The following is a 16,533-nucleotide window of genomic DNA, read 5'->3' on the forward strand; positions in this document are numbered from 1 at the left end:
AGGACAGAGAATGAGATGAGGTCAAAATATGGTGTTAACATTCAAAAAAGAAAGCTAATTGTGGAAATTACTGGCCAGTAAATCGGATCATCGTAGTAATAAAACAGATGTTAACAGTGAAAATCCATCGACATCTGGAAAGAATAAAGTCACAAAGGATTTATGGAAAGGAGTGAGTTCAAGAGAATCGGCAGAAGAAAAAAATCAGAGTGAGGCCAGCTCTTTAGTAAAGGATTTGGAACTTGGGTGAAGGGTTTTGCACAGCCTGCCATGCCATTGCTACTCTCAGGCCAGTTCAGGATGCGAACACGGTCACATGGACTCCAAAGCTGGCTGGGAGATTGTAAGTGAAGGATAATGATATAAACACCCAGCAACAGCTCCAGTGAGGGGAGCAGGGGGCTGAGGGCACTTCCCTGGAGAGCAGGGTCAGGTCTGGTTTTATTTAACATCTTTGCTAATGATTTACAAGCAGCAACAAACATGTCAAGAAAATGTGCAAAGCACATCAACTATAGACAAGGTACACACCCCATCCAGCAAGGAGCTTATCCAACAGGACCAAAAGCAATTACCAAAGGGAGCTGGAAATAACCTAGGTCAGAGCTGCCTAGGAAAATAATCTGGAAAAAAAGAAAAAAAGAAAAAACCCAAACCAAAAACAGTCACCCTTCAGGGTTCGGTGAGAAAGGGGGGTGGGAGGGGGAAAGAATTAGAGGGATAGAATAGGACATAAATGTGGCCAAAAGTAGTCCCAGAGGACAAATCATGTTTAACAACATAACAGGGGAATGAGGAAGTCCAACAGGGCAGAGGTCCAGTTCTGAGGTATGTAAATGTATGGTTGCTGTTCAGCAAATGTGAAATGATAACTCTCAGAGGAGAACCCATACCCCTTGTCCTGATAGTGTGGCTGAAACTCGGCCTCTGTACCCCACTTACCAAATTGAGACTTGAAGACAGAGTTTTGGATGAAGTAGAAAAGGCAGCTTTATTTCTTTGACAGGCAGAGGAGGTCACAGTGGGCTAATGCCTTCAAGACCGAGTTTGCAGGGGAGAGAAGTAGGGGGTTTTACAGTAAGAGTTCAAGGGGCAGTACTGATTTCCATAGAAATCACATAAAGGGTAACAACTTGTTGCAAAGTCGTCCTTGTTTTTGTAACAGCAGCAGTTCTCTTTCTTCTGCTGGGTATGATGTTCATCTCTGGCTTTGGAACTCTTCTAATATTCTTGTGCCTGAAACAAAGGTGCTTAGGAAAAAGATCTGTGGAAAAGCACTCTAGAGAAAAATTTGTGCAGTTTAAAGTCAGGTTAATATGCGCTTCTGGCATTTTAGGCAGGCAGAGGCCTGAGACCTCTTGCTGCAGTGTTTGCAGAGGCTGGGACAACAGAATACAAAGAAACCATAAGGGGCTAAAAATTACTGCACATGTGCAATTCAGGGTGAGTTATGAACAACAAGATGCACAAGACACCCAACTAATGTCTTGGAGGTGTTGGGAACAAAATGAGGGGGATGGGCAGATCACCAGAGACCCCTCTTCCCCCACCATCTCCAGCCCAATCCTGGTCAGCAAAAGCATGGGAAAAACCCCTTAAACTATTACACAGTTAAGCAATTACAAATGCCATATGGTCACCTATGACAACAACTTCCTGCTTGGTTACAGTATGCAACACTAAATCCCTCTGTACCTCAAAACCCATTCTGTACCTGCTTCTAGACTGTCTAGACCAGGACTTCTCAAACTTCCATGTGTATAAAATCCCCTGGAAGGGGAGACTATGCATTTCTCACAGGCTTCCAGGTAATGCCAATGTCGATCCACAGGCCATGTATTTGAAAAGCAAAGCACCAGAGCATCAGTGTTCAACAGAGCTTTCTGCAGTGATGGAAGTGTTTTTAATCTGCACTGTCCACTACAGGAGCCAGTGTCACATGTGGCTGTTAATACTAGCATGACTCATGACCTAATTTAAAATTGTTATTTAATTTTAATTCATGTTACTTTGGGTTTTTTTTTTTTTTGAGGGGGAAGGGGAAAGTAATTAGGTTTTTAAAAATTTAATTTTTTAAATGGAGGTACTGGGGATTGAACCCAGGACCTCATGCATGCTAAGCATGTGCTCTACCACTGAGCTATACCCTCCCCCATAGTTCATTTTAACTTAAATAGACACATGGCTATTGGCTCCTGTATTGGACAGCACAGCTCTAAAGCAATTAGATGCACATTAAATTTTAAGAAGCACTGGTCTGGAAAATGCCAGGTCACATATTTCCTTCCCCCAACAAACCATTAATCATATAGGCATTTGAGCTTCACTATACTGAGCATTCAGCTGGATTGACAACCAGTTTGACTGGAAATAAGATTTAGTTTATCTGGTGGTTACTTTTATTACAAAATTATACCCTGAAGAAAATAAAACTACCATATACTCCAGCAATTCCACTCCTGGGTGTATATCTGAGGAAAACAAAAACACTAATTCAGAAAGGTACATGCACCCCAATGTTCAAAGCAGCATTATTTACAATAGCTAAGATAATGGAGGCAACCTAAGTGTCCATCAACAGATGAATGGATACAGATGTGGTATGTATATACAATGGAATACTACTCAGCCATTAACAAGGATGAAATTATGCCATTTGCAATAACATGGATGGATCTGGAAGGTATTATGCTTAGTGAAATAAGTCAGTTAGAGAAAGACAAATACTGTATGTTTTCACTTGTATGTGAAATCTGAAAATTAAGACAAATTAATGAATATAACAGAACAGAAACAGATGCATAGAAGCAGAGGACAAACTATTGTTTGGACTTCTTAGGGAAGAGGAGCTGGGGGAAGGGCAAAATAGGGGAAGGGGATTAAGGGTACAAACTACTAGGTATAAAATAAATAAGATACAAGGTTGTAATGTACAGCACAGGTAACACAGCCAATATTTTATAATAACTTAAAATTATAATCTGTAAGTATAATCTACAAAATATTGAATAGCTATTGTACACCTGAAACTAATACAATACTGTAAATCAACTCTACTTCAACTTGTACTCCACTTATAGACGTTACAAAGAAAGGTGATGGAGGGAGGGTATAGCTCAGTGGTAGAGTGCATGCTTAGCAACCACAAGGTCTTGGGTTCAATCCCCAGTATCTCCATTAAAAAAATAAACAAGTAAAGTAAGTAAATAAGTAAATAAACCTAATTGCCTCCCCACCCAAAAAATTAATAAAAATGTTTAAAAATTTAAAAAAAGAAAGGTGATAAGACATTTAAGCAAATAAAACATTTGCCACATTTTAGTTTTGTTTAACAGTTTTATGAAATTACAGTTGACATACAATAAGCTGCATATATTGAAAGAGTAAATTTTGACAATTTTTGTCATATCCCATTACTATAGTCAAGAAAATGAACGTATTTATTATCCCCCAAAATCTTCTTGCACTCTTTGTAATCCTTCCAACCTGCACTACCCTCGTCTCGTTCATCAACAGGCAACCATTGACCTGTTCTCTGTTGCTATACATTAGTTTGCATTTCCTAGAATTCCATGTAAATGAAATCCTACAGTGTGTACTATTTTATTTACCTGGTTTACCAAAGTTGTACCATTTTACATTCCAACCAGCAGTATACAAGAGTTCCAATTCCTCCACATTTTCACTGACACATTATATAGTCAGACTTTTAAATTTTAGCCATTCTAATAGGAGAGCAATAATATCACATTGTGGTTTTAACTTGCATTTTTCTAATGATTAGTGATATTAAGTATATTTTCATGCACACTTCTGTATCTTTGGTAGAATGTCTTTCCAAGTTTTTTGCCCATATTTTCCTATTTGTCATTGTTGTTTGCTTTCTTATTATTGAGTTTTGTGAGTGTTTCTTATATTCTAAATCAAGCACTTTCTCAGAAATTTGCAGATATTTTCCTCCTAATTTGTGGCTTGTCTTTTTATTTTAACTGAAGTATAGTTGTTTTACAATAGTAAGTGAGTTTCAGTTGTACAGCATAGTGATTCAGTATTTTTGCAGATTATACTCCATTATAGGTTATTATAAGATAATGAGTATAATTCCTTGTGCTCTATGGTATATCTTTGATGCCTATCTATTTTATATATAATAGTTTGTAACCTCTTAACCTCATACCTCTAATTTGACCCCCTCCTTTTCCCTTCCCTCTTTGGTAACCACAAGTTTGTTCTCTATATCTGTGAATCTGTTTCTATTTTGCATATACATTCATTTGTATTATTTTCTAGATTTAAAATATTAGTGATACAAAACAGTATTTGTCTTTCTCTAACTTATTTCACTAAACATAATATTCTCTAGCTCCATTCACATTGCTGCAAATGGCAGTATTTCATTCTTTTTTATGGTTGAGTAGTATTCCATTGCATATGTATCACATCTTTTTTTTTTAATTGAAGTATAGTTAGTTACAATGTATCAATTTCTGGTGTACAGCATAATGTCCCAGTCATACACACACACACACACACACATATATTCATTTTCATATTCTTTTTCATTAAATGTTATTACAAGATATTGAATATAGTTCCCTGTGCTATACAGAAGAAATTTGTTTTTTATATATTTTTATATATAGTAGTTAATATTTCCAAATCTCAAACTCCAAAATTTATTCCTTCCCACCCTCTTACCTCCAGTAACCGTAAGATTGCTTACTATGGCTGCAAGTCTGGTTCTATTTTGCAGATAAGTTCATTAGTATCTTCTTTTTTCTCTTTTTAGATACCACATATGAGTGACATCATATGGTATTTTTCTTTCTCTTTCTGGCTTACTTCACTTAGAATGATGATCTCCAGTTCCATCCATGTTGCTGCAAATGGTATTATTTTATTCTTTTTTAAGGCTGAGTAGTATTCCACTTTAAATTATACCACAACTTGTTTATCCAGTCATCTATCAATGAACATTTAGGTTGCCTCCATGTCTTGGCTATTGTAAATAGTGCTGCTATGAACATTGGGGTGCATCTATCTTTTTGAATTAGAGTTCCCTCCAGATATATGCACAGGAGTGGGTTTGCTGGATCATATGATAAGTCTATTTTTAGTTGTTTTAGGAATCTCCATACTATTTTCCATAATGGCTGCACCTTACTACATTCCCACCAGCAGTGTAGGAGAGTTCCACTTTCTCTACACTTTCTCCAGCATTTATCATTTGTGGGCTTTGTAATGATGGCCATTCTGACTATATACCATGTCTTCTTAATCTAATCATCTGTTCATGGGCACTTGGGTCACTTCCATGTCTTGGCTATGTAGTACATGCATTTTTTAAAATTAGGGTTTTCATTTTTCTGAATACATACCCTGGAGTGGAATTGCTGGATCATATGGTGTTCTCATTTTAGTTTTTTGAGGTACCTCCCTGCTATTTTCCCTAGTGGCTGCACCAATTTACGTTCCCACCAACAGTGTATAAGAGTTCCCTATTCTTGGAATCCTCTACAACATTTGTTATTTGTAGACTTTTTGGTGATATGTGGCTTGTCTTTTCATTCTCTTAAAGGTGTCTTTTGAAGAGCAAATTCTTTGCAGTTGATGAAGCCCAATTAATCAATTATTTCTTTTATTTTAGTGTTGTAGCTAAGAAATCTTTGCTTAACTCAAGATCACAAAGATTTTTTTTTTTACTGTTTTCTTCTATAAAACTTCTAAAACTTTTATAAATTTACATATAAACCCATTCAAGTAAATTTTTGTACATCGTGTTAGGTATGAATCAATGTTCATCTTTTTGCATATAGATACCAATTATTTCAATACCATCTGTTGAAAAGACAATGCTTTCTCTACTAAATTCTTTTGCATCTTTGTTGAAACTCAATTGACTGTATGCATGTGGATCAATTTCTGGACTTTATTCTTTCCATTGACTGATTTGTCTATCTTGACACCAGTATCCTACTGTCTTGATTACTATAAATTTTAGAATAAATCTGGAATTCAGGTAGCGCTAGTCCAACTTTGTTCTTCTTTTTCAAAATTGTTTTAGCTATTCCAGATCCTCTGGATTTTCAAATGAATTTTAGAATCATCTTGTCAATTTCTGCAAAAACGCCTACTGGGATTTTGATTGGACTTACTTTGAATCTATGGAACTTGTGGAAAATTGATATCTTATAGTATTGAATCTCTGATCCATAAATACAATATCTCTGCCTGTATTTATTTAGATCTTCTTTAATTTCTTTCAGCAATGATTTTTAGTTTTCAGTGTACAAAATTGATCAGATTTATGCCTCAATATTTCATATTTATTTTATTGTATTGTAAGTGGTATTTTTAAAATTTCAGTTTTGATTGTGCATTGCTAGTATACAGAAATAGAATTGATTTTTTAATATTGATCTTATATCTTGCATACTTGATAAATTCATTGATTAATTTTCATAGCTTTTTTTTTTGTGGATTCCATCAGATACTCTACATAGACCATCATGCCATCTGCAGATAAAGACGTTGTACTTCTTGCTTGCCAATCTGAGTGCCTCTTATTGCTTTCATTGCCTATTGTACTGATTAGAACCTCCAATGCCATGATGTATAGAAGTGATGAAAATGGGTGATCCTTGTCTTGTTCCTGAACTAAGAGGGAAAGCTTTCAGTCCTTCACTATTAAGTGTGGTGTTAGCCATTGGTTTATCATAGATGTTTCTTATCAGGCTGAGGAAATTTTCTTCTATTCTTAGTTGCTGAGACTTTTTAATAGGAATGGACGTTGGATTTTGTCAAATGTTTCCTTTGCATCTATTGAGATAATCACGTGGATTTTCTTTTTAAAATCTGTTAATCGGTGAGTTACACTGACCAATTTTCAAACATAAAGACAATCCTGCATTCCTGGGATAGACTCTACTTGGTCATGTATTATCCTTCTTATATGTTGTTGGATTCACTTTGCTAAAAAAAATGTTGAGAAATTTTGTATTTATGTTTGTTAAGGATATTGGCCTATAGTTTTCCTTTCTTACAATGTCTTCAGTATAGGTATCAAAATAATGCTGGGCTCATAGAATAAGTTGGGAAGTATTCCCTTTACTTCCACTTTCTGGAAGAGTTTGCATAGAATTGGTATTATTTCTTTCTTTAATGTTTAATAGAATTCCCCCAGTGAAGTCTTCTTAACCTTGAGTTTTCTTTGTAGGAAAGTTTTCAACTACAAAATAAATTTCTTCAATAGATACAGGAATATTCAAATTACCAATTTCTTCTTGAGCAAGCTTTGGTAGTTTGTGTCTTTCAAGAAATTTGTCCCTTTAATCTGAGTTGTCAGATTTCTTGGCCTAACATGGTTCAAAAGATTTCTTTATTATCTTTTTAATAGCTATGGAATCAATAGGGATGTTTTTCTCATTCTGATACTGATAATTTGTGTCTTCTCCATTTCCTGATCAGTCTGATCAGTTTTATCACTTTTTAAAAATTGAAGTTCAGTCAGTTTACAATGTTACATTAATTTCTGGTGTATACATATCTGAATCACTACATATAGATATATAGAGAGACACATATTTTACACATATGTATATTCTTTTTCATTATAGGTTATTACAAGATACTGAATGTAGTTCCCTGTGCTATATATTAGGACCTTGTTGTTTATCTGTTTTATACATAGTAGTTTGTATCTGTTAATCCCCAGCTCCTAATTTATTCCTCCCCGCACCTCCTTTCCCCTTTGGTAACCATAAATTTGTTTTCTATATCTATGAGTCTCTTCCTGTTTTGTAAATAAGTCCATTTGTATCATTTTTCTTTTTAGATTCCACATTTAAGTGATATCATACTGTATTTGTCTTTCTCTGACTTACTTCACTTAGTATGAACAACTCTGGGTCCATCCATGTTGCTACAAACAGTATTTTTTCATTCTTTTTATCACTTTTATTGAGTTGTTTTCTTCCATAGACTTGAGTACTGTGGGCAGTGTCAACATTTCTATTAAACAAACAATCAAAACTTTGAACTTGTTTGAGTATCAATGCAACTAAATTGACTAGTCTTTTATGGCCATGCTTTTCCACCCTCTCCCTGCCAGTCCCCCATTCTTTCCCTAAAGGCGGGTTCAGGAATCCATCAAGGGTTTAGACCCTTGCTAGCAGAACCTTCACAGAACTCTTTCAGTGATAATTCTCCATCAAACCAATCAAATAGCAAAGAGGTGGTCAAAATGAGCCTGTCCAGTTCTGCCCTCATGGATCAACATCACCTCTCACTCCTACTTGACCAAAACCACTGGGAGTAAATGGGGTTTGAGGAATAACAGAAACACTCCCCAGAACTGTAGCCACAGAAAAGCCAGAGGGCCAGGCCTAAGAGTCGTAAATTGAAGAGAAGCCAACATAATCCATTTGCTATATGTTCTGTTACCTATTATTTCATAGGACTTCAGGTTGTTAAGTGGGAAATAGTTGCTAATTCTTAACACTAGAGGTAAGACGAAGTAGAAAAGGAATAGAAATAGGTGATAGAACATGATGAACTTGACCCTGTGGGCAATGGACAGGTCTCATCAAGGTTTTTAATCTGAGGGGTGATAGTATTTTGTTTTATTTTGTTTCATTTCGTTTTTCAGAAAGGCTTCTCTGGGGGCAGTGTAGGGGATGGGCTGGAAGGGCCAGAACTGGAAAAGGAAGACTATTCAGGAGGATACTGGATGGCTCAGGCCTGGACCACAGGGGTGCAGTGGGAGACCATTACGTGCAGAACAAAGGTAAAGAAGGGCAAAAGGAAGGCTTAGAGACTCAGCCATTGCTTACACTCTTGCTGGCAGAACTTCACAGAACCACACAAATATATCCCATCAAACCCAAACTAAATGTCTCCCCAGTTCAACCTCTACTTAACTGCATCTCCCCAAATTCTAGGAGCCATGCCAGTGTCATCTGCCATGAGGGCAAGTGTGATGAAGGATGAGGCAGAGTGGAAGGGACTGCAGTTGGACCTGGTTCTGTTAAGTTATCTTACTCCCACAAATTCTACCAAAATATTGGCACATTAGAATGCATGGTGGGGCTCTCTCTCGGGGCCCAGTAAGACATTTCGCTAGTGAAGGGCATGGAGCAAAAGCTTCATGAGCATCACTGTAAATCTGTTTTGCCTGGATAATTATGTTTGCTTCCTAACTGGCCTTCCACTCCTACTCTTCTCCCATCCCTCACAACCCATGTTCTACATAGCAGCCAGAGTTATATTAAACTTGATTTTGTCCCTCTTTTACTTAAAATTCCTCAACAGCTTCCCACTACACTTAGAAGAAAAAAAAATCCCAGTTTCTTACAATGGCTTAGAATGCCCTGTTTGAGATGGCTCCTCTACAACCTCTTCTCATGCACAGATCCAGACACAGGATCTTTCAATTTCCATAACCTGCTAGGAACTTCTTTTCTTAGGGCATTTGTCCATGGCAGTTCCCTTCCTGGAATGCTCTAACTCCATGTAGCAGACATTGCAGTTGTCTCTTCAATATCATTTATCCACTTTCTCAAGTGGGCAGCACCTATGTAAGGGTGGGCTCTACTTGGCTTAACCCAATCAGGCTCAACCCATCCTTCTTGCTATAAATAGGCCTACAGCTGTCATCTTGGTATCTCTTTGGCCACAAAGGTTGTTTAGGGATGGTCCAATTAGTGCAAAACCCAGGACTTTAATTAAATGTTTGTCAAGAAGTACTTTGTCCCCCTGTCCCTAGATGTGAATAAAGAAGGAATATGTATATATATACGTGAATCACTAAGCTGTATGCCAGAAATTAACACTATACTTCAAGTATTAAAAAATTAAAAATAAAAAAGAGACATACAGCCCAATTACTGCTAGTGGACAATTTGCAACCAGCCTGCAGGCAAAGCAGACACATGGAAGAGGTCAGGGCCCAGAGTGTTACAGAGAAATGAGTTGGCACTCAGATCAGATTGATCACAAGGGCATAATGCCTTGGGAGTTTTCAGTTATATGAACCAAAAAAAATTTCCCTTTATTGTATAAGCCAGTTTGAGTTAATTTAATGTGACTAATGATGTTGTTTTACAAAAATTAAATTGTCACTGGCAACATAAATATGTTAATTACCGCTGTGGTGTCAGCCTTTTGTATTCGGCATGTCATTATTACTATCTCATTACTTCTATTTTTCTCTGTACAGACTACTGTGAAACCTTGCTTTTAACTGTGGGCCCTCAGCCATCAGTGGTGACAAGTCTTCATTTATATATTAAAACTACTTCTCTTTTTTCCTCATTAGCAATTCAAGATAGGCTCCATGGTGCCTCTGATCTGTGTGTAAACACCGACACAGATGTGGGCACCAAAATCCTGTGTGTCCTTGGCCATGAACAGCCACCATGGTGACCCAGATATGCCTACATTAATATGCTAAATAATCAACAAAATAAACACAACATTTGAAAATCCTCTTAGAGAACTTATATGCCATCCAGAGGACCCCAGGGGTCTGTGAACGACTACTAAAAACACTGATGGGGTGGGAAACACCCAGGGTTAGAGACCTGGGTTTGCACCCTGGCTCCCTGCTTCCTGCTCTGCAATCTTGGGCAAGATTTACTTTCTCTGGAGCCTTTTCCTCCTCTCTAACAGGGGGATTGATTCACTTGGAAAACACTGATGAGTTATCTGCTGTGGGCCAGGATTACAATGCCTTCCTTCCCAGTTGAAAAGAGTTGTTTTGAAGATCAAATGACATTATCTAGGAGGAAGCATTGTACGAAACAAAAGCATACTACACTTGTTAGGTATTTGGTTTTTGTGCAGCTTCTCTCTTCCTTTCTGAGCACGATGAGCTCCCCTGCTCCGTTTAAGACCTGACTCAGAGGTCCTTCTCACATCTCCCCCGGGTTCTCAGAGCCCCTTCTCCATAATTCACGGTCTGCTTCCCTGGCTCTCTCCTCCCTGACCAAGGGCTGGGCCGGCTCAGGGTTGGTGCCTAGCACAGTGCCTGGTAAACAGGAAGTAAAAAATGTGAATGCTTGCAAGTGAATGGACCTGAGGCTGTAGGGGAGGAAGGTGAGGAAAACGGGGACGAGGACGTCAGATGTTCCTTCCTGACTGGAGGAGGTTGTCTGAGCCTGGTTGGCACCTCCCATTGCCGGCCTCTACCCAAACCCACACGCCAATCCACTTACGAACACAGTGACTGTGACAGCAAGGCCTGAGAGTGTTCTGCAAGCTGCGACTGAGTCAGGGCGTTGCTTCTCCAAGAACTTCGTCCCTGGGTGTACCTGGGGAAGTTGATGCCACTTTCTTCTTTGGGGCTAACAGTCCCGGTCCCAAAGTCCGGTCCAGTGACAGAGGTGGCTCCCTGGCTCTTTTCGGGACCACGGAGGGGGTCTGCTCCTGAGCTGGCTTTATCCGCTGAGAGGAGGAGAGCTGGAGCACTGGGCTAGCAGCAGCCATGCCAGGAAGGGTGGGAAGTGGGGTAAGGCTAGAGTTTCTAAATCTCACTGGCCTGGTCCCTGAGCCAGGGTCGGGTAGGGTGGAGAGAGAGCGAGCCACTCCACATTTTGTTGAGCCCAGATGGCGGGTCAGTGAGAACCACTTAACTGTCCAGAGGGAGGACATCTCACTTTGGCAGAAGACACAGGCTAATCAGAAGCAGCCCCCAGCTTCTCCTTCCTTCTTCCCTCCCTCCCTCTGTGAATTCAGTTTGATGGGGACAAGGAGAGGTTCCAGGGCTTTGATCCCTAGCCATGTCACCCGGCCTCAAGTATAGGATGTTCAGAAACGCCTGAAATTGTTTTCCGACTGGGAGTTGGGAGAGGAGTTTCTTGTGAACCCACCTTGGCCAGGAGCTATCAACAAACCCAGCTCTTCCTACTCCCAGCCAGAAAAAATTTCTCTTTGTGCCAGAAGCCTTTGCGCTGGGGATGCTGGGAAAAAAAGCAAGAGGGAGTGGAGACAGCTCAGGGTTTTGGAGGTAAACAGATGAGAGTGCCAAGGAAATAATTTATGGCTCTACCATTTGCCATTTCATAGAGTGACTCTATCGTGTAATAACCGCACGACCTCAGGAAAGTCGAACAACCCCAGTGAGCCTTAGGGTCCTACTCTACAAGATGAAGCTTGAGCTGCCTTCCTGATGGCATGTTATGTGATACTCTATGCTCATTCAGGGCTCAGCAGTGGCATTTCTTTTCTCTCCCAGGTTGATGGGATGCTCAGATCAAAGCTTAGGCTCAACCTTGTAGTCCACTGCCCAAAGCTCTTGTTGTTGTTGTTTTTATTTAGTTTTTTAAAAAAATTTAACTAAAAAATTTTGGAAGGGAAGTAATTAGGTTTAATCATTTGTTTATTTATTTAGAGGAGGTGCTGGGGATTGAACCCAGGACCTTGTGCATGCTAAGCATGTACTCTACCATTGAGCTATACCCTCCTTCTCTTTACATTGTTTAATACATAGATTTTCTTCTCCTATCTCCTTAACTATCTGGTTCCTGTTTTCTTTTGACTATGTCAATCAAATTAGCCTTAATTTTTATTGTAAAGTCTTAAAAATCCATTCTGCATTAGCTGCTGCATATAAAACAATTATCTACCTAGCTAATGGGTAGCATTAGCTATAGCAGCTATATTTACAATACAAACTATAGGCAGACACAACTCAGTATGACCACACATACACACAGTGACATATGAGGTTTACTCAGGATAGTTGTTTGCATGGCTTTATCAGAGTACAGGTTGAAACTACAGAGGGATTTGCAACCCCAGATGGGCTTCTGAAACACATTGTGTGTAAATGGTTGGCGTAAACAGGGAATCCTATTTGAATGCACTGTTTTGGACATTCAGCACCTGACAGGTGTTTTCAGAGCCTTGTCCCTGAGCTGTTCTCCTCTGCTGTGGCCCTGGGGCTCCTCCACCCTCAATCACTCCTCAGAAACGACTTGGCTGCAGAGCCCGCTCCCCTTCTCTCTTAGACATGCTGGCTCCCAATGCTGGAAGTATGTAGTCTCTCTCCACCCAGAACATCACTAGCCACCTTCTTCTCATTGCTAATAGAGGTTTGAAGGCTGGACCGGTGGGGGGCGGGGGGCGGGGAGAATATACCCTCTTGGCTCTTCAGCTCAATCGCTTACTCCCACATTCCTTCTCTCTAAAAGTGTCCCCATCCCACCAAAGCCTGAGATGGGGACTTTAAGCACACTCCGGAGGCAGCCACCAAGTTAAGTCTCACTTGACCTTCAGCATAAGCCTGCCAGAGCAGGAGTGTGGCTGGGGGCAAATTAGATCACACCCAACCTGGTCCTGGAGTCAGAAGATCTAGGTTCTATTCCAGCTTCAGTTCTCACAAATTATGTCGGAGGAGTCACTTGCTACTGATCTATATCCAGTTTCTTCAACTCTAAAATCAGTGGGAAAATTGAGATGACGCCTAGTTAGCATTACGTTCAGGACTCTCGGGGAAACATGGACGTTGAGCATGGCCACTAGGTGGCAGTACTCGGAAGGACACGGAGCTGGAGCCCCGACTGACTGGAAGGGCTCTGGTGTTCTTAGCGCCTCTGAGATGCCCACGTGCAGCCTGAGGAGGAAGCTGCGGAGATCACTCACTCAGCTTGTCCCCATGCATTTACTGAGCACCAGTGTTTGGTCATCGTCTCTTGCCTTTCCCCTCCCTGCACTCCAGGCTCCACCGTGGGAATCGGTGCACAGCGGCCCTCCTTCCGCTAGGGGCAAGCCCTTCCACATCCCTTCCGCATCCTTTAGGACTCAGCTCAAATGGCCTCTCGTGAAGCTTTCCTTGACAAATCCCTTCCCCTGCTTCTCAAAGTTCATTCTTGTCACCTTTGCCTCCCCATCATCCTTTACCCACTCCTTGATTAGGACACTTAACGCCCCAGTGATCATTCCCCTGTCTGAGTCCTTTACCAGGTTATGAAGCCTTTGAGGGCAGAGACCAGGTTTTCTTCCCCTCCGATTCCCCAAAGCCCAACATGGGGCTCGCACAATGACTGCTGCTATATGTCTGTTAATCAGGTGGATTAATTCATGAACACAATCTTGGAAGATCAAGTTAACCCTTTATTCAATGCTTTTGATCTGTGTTTTTGGTCATTCTTAGCATTGAGAGTTATGCCTTTCTTGATTTTGATTAGCAAACACTACTTTGGTGGGGTTTTAAGCTTCTCTTAGCGATGGAAATCTTGGTTCAAACAAAAACCTATGACAACTCGAATATATAAAACAAAGGAAAGTAGGGCTGCTTGAATTGAAACTGGAATGAGGATGCCTGGAGTCCATTTTTCTCCTTTATTTACTTTCTTGGTCAGGGAGCTCTTCCTTAGAACCCAAGGGCTTTGTCAACTTACTTTGAAAAACACTCCCCTGTGTATATGTGTGTGTGGGGAGGGCTATGTGGGAACTCTGTATTTTCTGCTCAATTCTGCTGTAAACCTGAAACTGCTCTAAAAAAATAAAGTCTATTATAAAAAAAGAAAAGAAAAGAAAAGAAAAACATTCCCCTGATTGTTATATTAATTTCTCTTCTATTTATCTCCAGTTCATGGAAAAGATGAATGGCTGGGGAAGGTCTGCATTTCTGGGGGCAGGAAGCCAATCCCTGTCATCACACAACCTTGGCAAACAGTACACAGTCAATGAAAGTTCGATTAATTGGATTGAGTTGAGTTGAATTTAAATGACAAGCAGACCTTGAAGCCAAATATTGCTTTAGAATTTGGAGAGAAGTGGCCTTGCCTGGCTTTTCCCCAGGGTAGATGTGGGAAGGTGGTTAGGGAGATGGCTGGCCTGATAATCACCTCTATCTTGAATTAATTCATTGTGATCTCTGAACCAGAGGGGCTGGGAGGGGCCCTACTGCAGACCTGCATGATTCAATCTGCGATAGAGCTTCAGTCCATCTGAATGTCCCACCTGGGTCTGTGTACATCAATACGAATACGAACAGATCAATAAATCGCTGTCAAACTGAAGAACCTACAAGTTCGAAGGTTTCACTGCATTCAGCTAGGCTGCTCAAAGGACAAGCCTTCCACTAGCCTCCCTGCCAGCGGGCCTGCTCTGATAGTGTGTCTCTGAGGGGCAGCACAGCCATTGCCAGAGAGGGCTCCCTCACATCCAGCCTCTGTCTTCACCCTCGCCCCTCGCCCTCTGATGGCTCCTCCTTCTCCATATAAATGTGCTCACATTTGTTGATTTTTTTAATTAAATTTTTTAAAATTCTAAGCCTAATACACTATTGGCTTCCTGCTTGAAACCTTCGCCTTTCCTGATTTTTGAAAGGCTCTCTGTCCTGGTTTGCTTCCTACTCCTCTGGCTACTGCTTTTCCACTCGCTGCTTGGTTTGCTCTGTAGCCAGTCCTCCAGCATCTTTTCCTCTTTCCCCACCTGCTCTCCCTGTGCTGTCGCATCTACTCTTCTGTCTTTAACTACCAACCTTATCCTCTATGTGACCACCGACTTTAGGCCCTTTTTCTTATCTCCTATATCCAATCCATAGCAGAATCATTCTTCCTCCTAACATCACTCCATTCCACGCCTCCTCTCCATCCTCTTGCCACTCCCTGTTCTATTTCTCTTTTAGATTTCTGCCACTGATCTCTCTCTTTTCAGCTTTGATTCTATAAAATCCACTCTACACAATGCCACAGATTTAAAACACAACTTAGACCATGTCATTCCCTGCATTCAGATTTTTCTGTGATATCCTGTTGGCCTGCAGGATAACATCCACGCTCATTAACAAGACCCACTGTGACCTGGACTTCTCGCTGCCTCTCCAGTCCCCATCTCCCTTTATTGTGTAATTCAAATTCAGTTTTAGAAAAATGCTACGTTTTTCCAGGGTTCCACTGTGATCTCGTACAGATGTTCTACTTCTTTAGAACAGAACCTCCACCTTTTCTGTGCTTCTTGTCATACGTCTTTGTTTTAAATTGAAGTCTAATCAGTTCACAATGTTGTGTCCGTTTCTGGTGTACAGCATAATGTTTCAGTCATACATACACATGCATGTATTCCTTTTCCTATTCTTTTTCACTATAGGTTACTACAAGATATCAAATATAGTTGCCTGTGCTCTACAGTAGAAACTTGTTGTTTATTGGTTTTGTATTTCTGATGTAAGAGATATTCTGGCAAAGTTCAGTGGGTATTCTGTGTGATTTGTTCCACATATAGATGTAGTTTTTGTTGTATTCGTGGGAGGGGGTGAGCAAGGCGTCCTTCTGCTCTGCCATCTTGGCCCAGTCCCTTGCTATACGTCTATATGTCCTTCAGAACTGAGCTCCACTGTCGCCTCAACTGGGGAGCTTCCTCTGACCCCTGCCAATCTAGCGAGATGTCTCTCACAGGTTTTCCATGGCAGCCTGTGCACACGTGTATCTTAGCAGTACTGAAACCAATTGGAATTGTATACTTGGTGTCATCTCCATAAACTACACTCAGTGAGCTCGTGGGCTCCTTTAGAACAATGACTTCTTG

At 40.4% G+C, this 16,533-nt stretch overlaps 1 non-coding gene across 1 annotated transcript; it reads right to left on the reverse strand.

Moving 5' to 3' along the window:
- Positions 1-2,078: 2,078 nt before the first annotated feature.
- On the reverse strand, positions 2,079-2,150 carry TRNAA-AGC. Its single transcript has one exon. It is a non-coding gene; the product is annotated as a tRNA-Ala (tRNA).
- Positions 2,151-16,533: the final 14,383 nt, after the last annotated feature.

This window comes from Camelus ferus, chromosome 9 (assembly GCF_009834535.1).
Source record: "Camelus ferus isolate YT-003-E chromosome 9, BCGSAC_Cfer_1.0, whole genome shotgun sequence".
Classification (NCBI taxonomy): Eukaryota; Metazoa; Chordata; class Mammalia; order Artiodactyla; family Camelidae; genus Camelus; species Camelus ferus.